Source organism: Oncorhynchus keta, chromosome 29, assembly GCF_023373465.1.
Source record: "Oncorhynchus keta strain PuntledgeMale-10-30-2019 chromosome 29, Oket_V2, whole genome shotgun sequence".
NCBI lineage: Eukaryota > Metazoa > Chordata > Actinopteri > Salmoniformes > Salmonidae > Oncorhynchus > Oncorhynchus keta.
The window spans coordinates 24,336,378-24,347,390 of record NC_068449.1 but is presented as its reverse complement, the minus strand read 5'-3'; the positions used below and the strand labels follow the sequence as shown (position 1 = coordinate 24,347,390).

Sequence of the window (11,013 nt, the reverse complement as noted above, 5' to 3'; positions counted from 1 at the left end):
ACACTTCTACAGCTACAATGACCAAAAGCAACAAACGCAGCATGACATGTGGACCTTCACCTGTGGTTCTGGGAGCAGGGCTCGGCTCTTGGCCTGGGGGTTGCCGCAGTCTGGAGGTGGAGGCCTGGGGGCTGAGGGGTAGTCTGGGCTGCCATGTTTGGCTGTGGTGTGGAGCTGGAGCAGACTGTGGTTACAGGGGTAGGAGAAAGAGCGGGTGGGGGGTGGGATGGGCACACGAGGCCTCCAGGCCCCCTTCAGCTGGGCACGGCTGGGGGTGGCAGGGGGGTGGTATGGGGGTGGTGGGGGAGGCAGTGGGGGGTGAAACCCAGCCAGGCCCTCCAGGTCTGAGAACATGCTGTCCATCGCTGGGCTGCTGTTGACCCGACAACGACCTGCCTGGCGCAGGGCCAGAACAGGACTCTCGTCTCCAAAACGCTCCTCTGGGAAGAACTTGTAAGGGTTCTGACAATAAACAAACAAAACATTTAGCATCCCAAAAACCTTCTACTATAACACACACACACACGTTATTATGTAGTACACTAAGTGAGTGATACTTTTGTCTTTCAGGGAGGTCCTTAGGACAGAGGTCTCCCTCTAACAAGTCGACAGCCTGGTCCTCCCTGTACCCTACCGGGCTTCCCCCTCACCTGCAGTAGCTCAGTCGCCCCATCCGCCAGGCCAAACTCCCTCAGCACACGCAGCTGCAGCTCATAGCTGACGGTGGGCCCCTCGCCACAGTTGAGGGCGTAGGCCCTCTGGACCTGGTCGGTGTGACTCAGCTCCTGCAGCCTCTGGACCATCTCCTTAACCACCACCAGTCTGGGTACTGACAGGACACACCGAGGGTTGGTGGGCCATGTCAACGTTTCTAATATGTTATACTAAATGGCTTCCTTATTGGCACCAGTCTTGTCCTCTTACCTGGGATCTCATTGGCTACCACGGACGGAGCGGTGGTCTGGCTGCTGGCCATCTGCTGATGGTTGATCATGTGACAGCACTGTGGCACGGCGTTGTTGACCATGTAGAGGGTGTCTGGCACGTTGGACATGCGCACCAAACGTAGACGCACCAGATCTGTCTGTTCCACCATCATCTCATCCAGCACAGACTGAGTGGAGGAGGAGACAGGTTAGGAGTCGGTCATACCCTGGGCTGACCCAAACCCTCTCACAGAGATGAGAGATAAAATACTCTCCGTTAACCAGCAACCCCTCGATGCAGAGTGTCCTACCTTGGCCTCCTCCACGTATGGAGAGAAGAGACGTGGTCGCACATAGATGCCACCGTTCTTCTGCCGTAACCACGAGTTGGCCTTGCCCCCCTCAGTCGTGGGCAGCATGTCCGAGGGAGGGGTACTGATCAGACCCCTCTTTGTCTGTGAATGGAAAGAGGGTCATTTAAAGAGAACACACCAAGAAGGTCAGGTCAATCAACAACTAAGCCATTAATAGGGCATAAGTGATAGATTGCACGATATGTATTGGCAGCAATCAGAAACTGTATTGAAACATCCATATGACGCGTCATCCATGACTACTAACCGCGTCAGAGAGGACGTCGCTGTTGGCAGGGAGGATGTGCTCAGTGCGGATGAAGGGAAGCAGGGGGGACAGGATCTCCTTCAGCTCCTCCACATCCAGGTCCTTCCTCTTCACCCCCCGCTTGTTCACGCTGTGGGCTGTTCCGCTCAGCACGTTAGGCTCTGGGAAAAGAACCCGCCCACAAAACACACACAGTTAGTAGTGATTTTATTTATAACTATGTGGTTAGTAAGGCCAACACACACTCGTTATTTTTTTAACGATACAGTATTTTTCCAGGCGGGTTCAGAGCCACACACAAAAAAATAAATAAATACTGCGATCTACGATCGTGGTGCTTCAGTCTCCCATTTTTAAGGATACAACTTGGAAAACGAAATGATTTTATAGTCTTTTAGTGTATTTTGGAGGCGCTGGTACTGTAGGTGGGTGCTTTTCCAACAGCCATTAGAAGGCCTGCTCGGAGGGTAATTATAGAGTGTATCATCTTACCCCGGTCTGCCATCCTCTTAATAAGCTGCTGCTCGCCCCACTTCACAACGTACTTGAGAATGTCCTGCTCACTCGCCTGTGAAAGAGAGAGAGAGAGAGAAGAGGGCAGGGGAGGAGTGCGAGAGAGAGAGAAAAAGATAGCGTGATGAGAGGGGGATGGTGATAGGGAAGGAAAGGTGTAAGGACGAGGTTAAACATCGTAGTGTGGAGCAGCATCTAAAGAGACGGTTCAGTGAGGAGACTTGAATATGTGTTTGATGGTGTGACACGATGTAGTGGTGGCTGAGAGTTGTACAGTATTTGTCTGATTGGATTACAGCGTTTCACCTCAGCCGTCCTGTGTGACACCCAGGGAGCTTGGCACAGCAGAGCAGACCAAAGCTCAGTTTCAATTAGTGGCCATGTCAGAAGGCAATGCCTCCAGGGAACGTTCTCACTCCGTCTGTGCTCCAGACGCTGTGTGTTTGGGTTTGTGTTTATGCAGCCGTGTGCGTGTTGCCACTCTTCACCAAATAATTGTCAACCCAATCATGCCCTAGCTGCCTCGCAGACGGAAGGAACTCTGGGGAGGTGAAAAAGGGAAATTCTAAAAAGACATTTTTGTAACCAAAGCACTGACTACAGAGTCATTTGGACAGGATTAAGGATGGGCATTTTAAATGTTTTGACTCTTCAAGTACTTGCATAGGACTAGTGGAAAAATATATGTTAACATTTATCTATATTCCAACAGTGCGCAACAATGCCTAATTTATCATAACCATTACAGATAAATTACAAATTGCCCCATACAGTACATACATAGTCAATACATTTTTAAAAACTATTTAGGATTAATTTATTGAAACTGTAATATCAACTAGTTATATTATAATGGAACACAATCTTCTGGAAGGCAGTAACCTCAGCATTGGCGCTTGTAGAAACCTATGGTTCAGTGGCATAACATTGTTCAGTTAATTTAGCAGACAAGAGGCTCTTATTTCCAGAGCCCCATTCACTGTCAAGACACACCTATGTTCTAGTAAAAGAAAACATGTAATATAACAGACTAAAATAGAACAGAATATTTTTTCCAAAAGTTGCCAGTGCGAAGTGATGCGCATTTTGCTTCTGGAACAGGAACTCCCAATGAGTGATCATTTGAAACAGGGCTCAATTTGGTAAGGGTTTTATGGTTACGAACCAAAATGGGTCTACTTTTCGATATACAGACGTTCAATTTAGTTTATTCTGACTGTTCTTTGGATTTTTCCAAATGGATGAATAATTCCACCCGGAACACTGCATGGTGATGAATTATGGCTACGGCATCAGATTGGTGAGAAGCCTACGCTCAGTCTTTATCAAACTCACGCGTTTGCACATTTTCAGTGTTGAACCGGTCTGTCTGTGTTCAGGGGGTTATAGCCTAGGCTAACCAATTCTAAATGACACTAAGCAGTTCGCAAAGTAGCGTAAGTGGAGAATAGACGGGATGCAATTTTTCCAAAACTGCAACTCGTTGTTGAAACACATTTTCCCAACATCAATCAACCAGTCCATTTTAAATTTGTGAAAGCTGACATCATTTGGCAAGGAATGTAGCTTGTGTATCCCATCATTTAGATATGTTTTTTTATAGCCATTTATTTCTGTAGGCCTAATGGGAGCTTGCGTGCAAACTCAGCACACGTGTGTTGAGGGAGCAGTCAGAACACATTTGAGTGATTGAGAAACAGAGGGGAAAGGGAATTTAAGGAGAATAACTGTGTGATACTTGGCTTGGTTTCTTTTTTTGTTGTGCCCCGAAAATACACATGCACAACTGGAACACTTGAGTCAAACCAAACATAACGTAATCTTCAAGACAACATTAAAACAATTTGAGACTTAAATTTAGCTTGTCCAGTCGGGCAGTCACGAAAACCATTCCACCAAATAGTTTTACAGTATTAAAGAAAGAAAAATCTCTGATAGATAGTTTTGTAAGTCTGTTCGAGTACTCGATTACACATGCCCATCCATGACAGGATACGATCTTAGGAGTCTGTGGAGATGCATCCAGTTCAATCACACACACACAGCGGTGTGGGTATCTCACCTGTAGGTAGTCTGACTGGATAGCGGTGAGCAGGTGCTCCTTGCTGAGCTCGTAGAGTACGTCAGAGGTCACGACCTGGCTGAACTCCTCACACAGGAAGTGTAGGGCCTGGCGGTGGACCCACTTAGAGCCGTAGGGCTGAGAGCTCCATTTCAGGATGGGAACCAGGCAGTCCAGGGACAGGCTCTCCACCACAATGTCCTCACAGCCTGGGTGAGGAGACAGGAACACAGAGCACAGGGGTCACATACCTCTAACACTCATATCACGTGGTGAACAGCACCTTTAATAGCCTGGTGGTCCAGTCAGTCTGTGCTTCAGCCAACCCCTCTCTGTGTCATGCCAAATATGTATTGCTTGAGTTGGCTACAGCACAGTATGGGCCCAGGCTACATTTTTGTAAATCTATTGTATGGGAAGTCATACCCTGTCAGAACATTAGTAAGAGTATTAATGGGTGACTTAATTGAACCATAAATATCCCGCCACACAGTCACACAGTGGTCACTTCTGGAGCCATTCAGAAGCCTACAGTAGTTTGCCTCCTATTCATCACTACAGGGAGCACTCCCCCCTTTCCCCCGGCACCCCCCTCCATGCGTTTCCTAAATCAGAGCACATACCAGAACAGCAGGCAGTGGTTTAACACTGTTACACACAACCCCACAGAAATGCCTTTGATACCTTCACGTGTTCCAGTCACTCTACCTCCCGTTCACCACACTAACACAGCAGCCAGAGGGAAGTATGCCACACACACACACACACACACACACACACACACACACACACACACACACACACACACACACACACACAGAAAACACATGCACAAACACACACGCTCTCATGCACTCGTATGCATATGCACACACACATTAATCAAAAACAAATTAAAAGTTGCAGAGGGTTATTAATTATTACTTGATATACTGTAGCCATTTGAACACATCTTGGGTGAAATGGAATTTCAGAAATGGCTATAGTGGCAGTCGTAGTGGCAGTCGTAGTGGCAGTCGTAGTGGCAGTCGCAATTGAACTAAAATAAACATCAAACAATCAAATTACATCAACTTGGATAGGAAACTAGTGCATGTCCACAAGGGTACATAAATTATTTGGCTTCACATTTTGACAGTCAACTCAGTGGAAAATGAGAGCAGGCAGTGCGATGCCAGTGATAGAGGCACACAGTGTGCTTCTGAGGCAGACGGAGATACTGGTCTGCTTTGAAGTGGCCCCTGCCCAGGCCCCATACTTCTGGCTCTGTCTTTAGCTTGTGGAGAAGAGCGGAGCAGGCTGCCCTGCCCTAGGCTTAGCTGGGTTATGAGCTCCAGTACCAGTGCTCCTCTGGGACTCTTATCTGTGGGCTGCGTGAGATCTGCTGCACTGCCTTTCCCTTTGAAACTGCACTCTGGGAAATTGGACAGTGACGCCTAGGGAGATGACGCCTGCCCTCGTCTTTTTGAAAAAAAATGTTTTTTTTTCCCTCCTTCAACCGACACACACAGTTTAAGATACATTTTCCTAGATTTTTGGTCCCTTCCTTTACTTTTATTAGCTAGTCAGAGCGATGCAAAGCAGACCCCAACAGTGTTAAACGCAGGATGGAAATCCTGTGTCGTTAAGAGGACAGATGAGGTTGAAATGTGGACACAGACATTTAGCCTTTTTATCTTCCATAAACAGCCTGAAGTGGGAATAGATTCCACACTTCCTTCCTTCCTTCCTTCCTTCCTTCCTTCCTTCCTTCCTTCCTTCCTTCCTTCCTTCCTTCCTTCCTTCCTTTCCTTTCCTTTCCTTTCCTTCCTTTCCTTCCCTTCCTTCCCTGTATCTCTTCTCTCTGTATTCCGCTCATTCTATCCTACTTTCTCGCACTCTCTGAGCAGGGGTAGACACGTAGAGAGAGACACACACACAGACAGACACAACTTCCTTTGAAAAGGTAAAGCTTCCCCAGTGGAGACCAGCAGCACATGAAAGCAGACAGCTCTGTTCTCTATTAGCCCATTAGAATGCATAGCACCATTCAGCCTTTTAAAGCTTTGCACCCTTATTATGAGCCGGAGATTAGACTGGGCATTATATCTAATACTTAAGCCATTTCCCCTTCCTCTCTCTCTCTCTCTCTCTCTCTCTCTGGCACTATGCATTCACTGCAGCCTAGCAGACTGACTGGAATATCAACACAATGAGCATTATGGCAACTGCATCTGTGAGACGGCAATAACTGAGGATGTGGGCTGGCTGTTTTTTTTAGCTCCATGTTTATGAAACAACGTTTCCAAACCCACTTAAGACATCAGCAGCACTCAGGACCAGTAAACACTGTGGTGGACTTGAATCACGTTTGATTACTCAAGTAACTAGAGCTTAATTTTTAGCGGAGGTCTCAAACAAAACAAAAAGGAACGAGGAGAGACTAAAGAAGAATGATGGGCTTCACTCCGACTGCCTGAGGTCTAAGGCCAACTTCCAAGCAAACCGATTGCCGAGGAGCAACTGGAAATCCCCCTCTGCTTGGAACAATTAGGGTTCACTCATGTAATAGGTCAAGTTCTGCCTGTAACCAAAGATATGATTGATCAGACAGCAATATCAGACCAAGAATCCTTAAATGTAACAGGAGAAAGTTGAACGGCTGACATTCTCCTAATGGAAGGTGCTATGACAGAACTAAGGCTGTTAGGCCCTGTGTGACTATCAATAGCCTCTTAAATGCAATGGCAAGTTTAGATATAAATTCTGATCCCATTCATTACCACTCAAACACTTTCACATCAGCAAGCAACTCTGAAGACTGACTGACTAATGTTATTTATTGCCCACCAGGGTGTGGTCATTCATGGTATTAATCAATGACTAAAACTTACCGCACAGGAATCATGATTGTAATGGCACGCATGTCTCCACAGATGAGTCATTACTCTGTCTGTCTGTCTGTCTGTATAGGAAAATCTGCATTGGTATGCTGATCTACTCATTATCAATGCTCTCACTGTGTTTGAAAAATGAATAAGGCTTTTAATATCGGCCAGGGTAAGTGAGAGTAAGTAAAAGAGTGAGTGAGCGATCTCTGGCTAGGGAGCTAATAGGGTTGATAACTGCTGATGGAGACGACAGGCTCTCAGATTGAATCCTACCACCAGTGAGTGCACCCTGGCCTGGACACAGCTCAATCAGATGGAGGGGGAGCAGATGAGGCACAGAGAGGAGGAGAAGGAAGGGACTGCTCGCCCGGAGATAACCCGATGCGCATGACAGCTACCCCAGGTCTCTGACAGGAGGCTGAGGTCACTCAAGGTTGTCACATAGAAATTAAATCATGGGCCTTCTCAGCTCATTTGACACTTGGGTGAGCAAGAGTTTTGGCAGCCAACGGCGTGTCAGTGGAGGCTCCTCACAGGAGGGTAGGGGGGACCATCCTACTCAGTGAATTTCAGAAAGATAGAAATTGTGAAACACCTAAAAACTAAAATTTTTAGATAAAACTATACTAATTATATTCACGTCACCAAATAATTGAATAAAACACAGTTTTGGAATGAAGGTCTACAGTTGCCTAAACAGCACTCTGTTAGGAGCACCCCCCCTCCTTGTGGTACATTGACTTCAATACAAAACTTAGGAGGCTCATGGTTCTCACCCCTTTCCATAGACGTACACAGTACACTTCCGGAGGACATCCTCCAGAGCTCTTGCAGCATGAACTGACAGTTGAACAGTTTTGAACAAATTAATTTCTTTAAAAAATTGAGAAGCAGCAGAGAGAGAGAGCTATATTTTGTTGTATTTTTTTTCAATAAATTAGCTAGCTAATGCCGCTAATTTAGCCTACTCAACAACCTGACTCAAACAGAGAGGAATGCTATGCATGTTAGCTAGCTGGCTAAGGCTTTCCAACACTCCAACTCTTCCAAGTTAGGGTACGCTTTCGGTTTGATTAGATTTATTGCCACCATGGCCCACTGATGTAACTACTAAACTGCTTGCTGTACTCTGTACTGCATGATGGTACACATGGATTTAATTGTGGGTTTACTAATGCGTTAGTTTTAGTAGCTATGTTGACTATGACGTTAGCTAATACTGTGACAACGGAGACTGTGTGTGAAGCGGTTAGCATTTATGCTATGAAGGTTTGGCTTGGAAGAGGTTTGTTCACCTGGTCACAGACAGCTGTTTGTGGAGCACTGAAGTCCACAAGCTAAAGGAAATGTGAGAGGAGAGCACGTAAATGCGAGAAGGAACTATACAACAAGGAAAGTGATGCTGTTTGTATGTGGCTGCTGAAATGTATCGGTGATCATCCGATTGTGTTGCAAAATGTTTCTTAAAAACGGATAAAAAAAAAAACAGGAATGGACCTACCTGAATTTGTCCAATAGGAACTCTCATTTAGTTTGTAACTGTTTGGAATAATGGTTACACTGTCTGTCACCTTGTCCACTCCAATTTGTCTCTCGACCTGTGCACCTACATTATAAACTTTAAATTTGTAGGCTAAGTTGGAGCAACCTCACGATGGGTATAGGGAAAATGTGAGTATCATGTAGTTGCCCAAACCTATTAATGTTACATTGGGCTGGGTGACTGGAGTATGAGTGACAGCCATCCAATATAATGTAATGGCCACGATCTTAAAAATAAATAATTGTCCTCCCTAATCTTAAACGGCACTGACCACCAGGTGCGTGTGTGTGTGTGTGTGTTTGTGTGTGTGACTGAGCGTGCAGGCATGTTAAAAAGGTTAGGGGTGTCTATGAGAGGAGGATAACTAACAGAGGACAGAGAAGAAAAAAACTGGAGAGATGGAAATGTAATTAACTAAATAAGATGGCTATCGTACAGACGAAATGAGAGGTCCTTGATACACACCACAACATGGGGTTTCATGGGAACTGATGAGATTGTTGCTTCTCTGTGGTCAAGAGAGGGGATATAAATACCCTATAGTAAAGGCTTGGAGGAGGGGGGGGGGATTTGCCTGGTGCAAAGCTGCCGTGGCAACCCTGAGAGACATGATGGTGTAGGGAGTAGTTTGGAAATCGATAATGTGAACGGGACAATATTGCAATATTATTTTTGCGCTAGTCAGCTCTACCTGCACCAAAACTTCAGTATTTTTCCTTCATAGCTTGTAAATAGTATTTTTTCTTCATCTTCTTTGAAAAGAGAGACAATTTGTTTAACACTTAATTTTCATGACTGATCAAAACTTGCTTTTTTTCTTCATGTCTCTCTCGTGTCCCTCTGCATCGTCATGTCTCTCTCGTGTCCCTCTGCATCGTCATGTCTCTCTCGTGTCCCTCTGCATCGTCATGTCTCTCTCGTGTCCCTCTGCATCGTCATGTCTCTCTCGTGTCCCTCTGCATCGTCATGTCTCTCTCCTGTCCCTCTGCATCGTCATGTCTCTCTCCTGTCCCTCTGCATCGTCATGTCTCTCTCCTGTCCCTCTGCATCGTCATGTCTCTCTCCTGTCCCTCTGCATCGTCATGTCTCTCTCCTGTCCCTCTGCATCGTCATGTCTCTCTCCTGTCCCTCTGCATCGTCATGTCTCTCTCGTGTCCCTCTGCATCGTCATGTCTCTCTCCTGTCCCTCTGCATCGTCATGTCTCTCTCCTGTCCCTCTGCATCGTCATGTCTCTCTCCTGTCCCTCTGCATCGTCATGTCTCTCTCCTGTCCCTCTGCATCGTCATGTCTCTCTCCTGTCCCTCTGCATTGTCATGTCTCTCTCCTGTCCCTCTGCATTGTCATGTCTCTCTCCTGTCCCTCTGCATTGTCATGTCTCTCTCCTGTCCCTCTGCATTGTCATGTCTCTCTCCTGTCCCTCTGCATTGTCATGTCTCTCTCCTGTCCCTCTGCATTGTCATGTCTCTCTCCTGTCCCTCTGCATTGTCATGTCTCTCTCCTGTCCCTCTGCATTGTCATGTCTCTCTCCTGTCCCTCTGCATTGTCATGTCTCTCTCCTGTCCCTCTGCATTGTCATGTCTCTCTCCTGTCCCTCTGCATTGTCATGTCTCTCTCCTGTCCCTCTGCATTGTCATGTCTCTCTCCTGTCCCTCTGCATTGTCATGTCTCTCTCCTGTCCCTCTGCATTGTCATGTCTCTCGCCTGTCCCTCTGCATTGTCATGTCTCTCTCCTGTCCCTCTGCATTGTCATGTCTCTCTCCTGTCCCTCTGCATTGTCATGTCTCTCTCCTGTCCCTCTGCATTGTCATGTCTCTCTCCTGTCCCTCTGCATTGTCATGTCTCTCTCCTGTCCCTCTGCATTGTCATGTCTCTCTCCTGTCCCTCTGCATTGTCATGTCTCTCTCCTGTCCCTCTGCATTGTCATGTCTCTCTCCTGTCCCTCTGCATTGTCATGTCTCTCTCCTGTCCCTCTGCATTGTCATGTCTCTCTCCTGTCCCTCTGCATTGTCATGTCTCTCTCCTGTCCCTCTGCATTGTCATGTCTCTCTCCTGTCCCTCTGCATTGTCATGTCTCTCTCCTGTCCCTCTGCATTGTCATGTCTCTCTCCTGTCCCTCTGCATTGTCATGTCTCTCTCCTGTCCCTCTGCATTGTCATGTCTCTCTCCTGTCCCTCTGCATTGTCATGTCTCTCTCCTGTCCCTCTGCATTGTCATGTCTCTCTCCTGTCCCTCTGCATTGTCATGTCTCTCTCTTGTCCCTCTGCATTGTCATGTCTCTCTCCTGTCCCTCTGCATTGTCATGTCTCTCTCCTGTCCCTCTGCATTGTCATGTCTCTCTCCTGTCCCTCTGCATTGTCATGTCTCTCTCCTGTCCCTCTGCATTGTCATGTCTCTCTCTTGTCCCTCTGCATTGTCATGTCTCTCTCTTGTCCCTCTGCATTGTCATGTCTCTCTCTTGTCCCTCTGCATTGTCATGT

At 46.7% G+C, this 11,013-nt stretch overlaps 1 pseudogene across 1 annotated transcript in view; it reads right to left on the bottom strand.

Annotated features, from left to right (window-relative positions):
- LOC118362548 (BTB/POZ domain-containing protein 7-like) overlaps window positions 1-11,013 on the bottom strand; it is a 34,154-nt pseudogene that overhangs the window by 6,416 nt on the left and 16,725 nt on the right. Inside the window, exons 4-10 of the transcript XR_008086240.1 lie at window positions 4,123-4,331; window positions 2,040-2,115; window positions 1,548-1,708; window positions 1,238-1,381; window positions 925-1,114; window positions 651-829; window positions 61-462 (exon numbers count right to left, since the gene is read on the bottom strand). The product of XR_008086240.1 is annotated as a BTB/POZ domain-containing protein 7-like (transcript). The remainder of the gene's footprint in view (window positions 1-60; window positions 463-650; window positions 830-924; window positions 1,115-1,237; window positions 1,382-1,547; window positions 1,709-2,039; window positions 2,116-4,122; window positions 4,332-11,013) is intronic.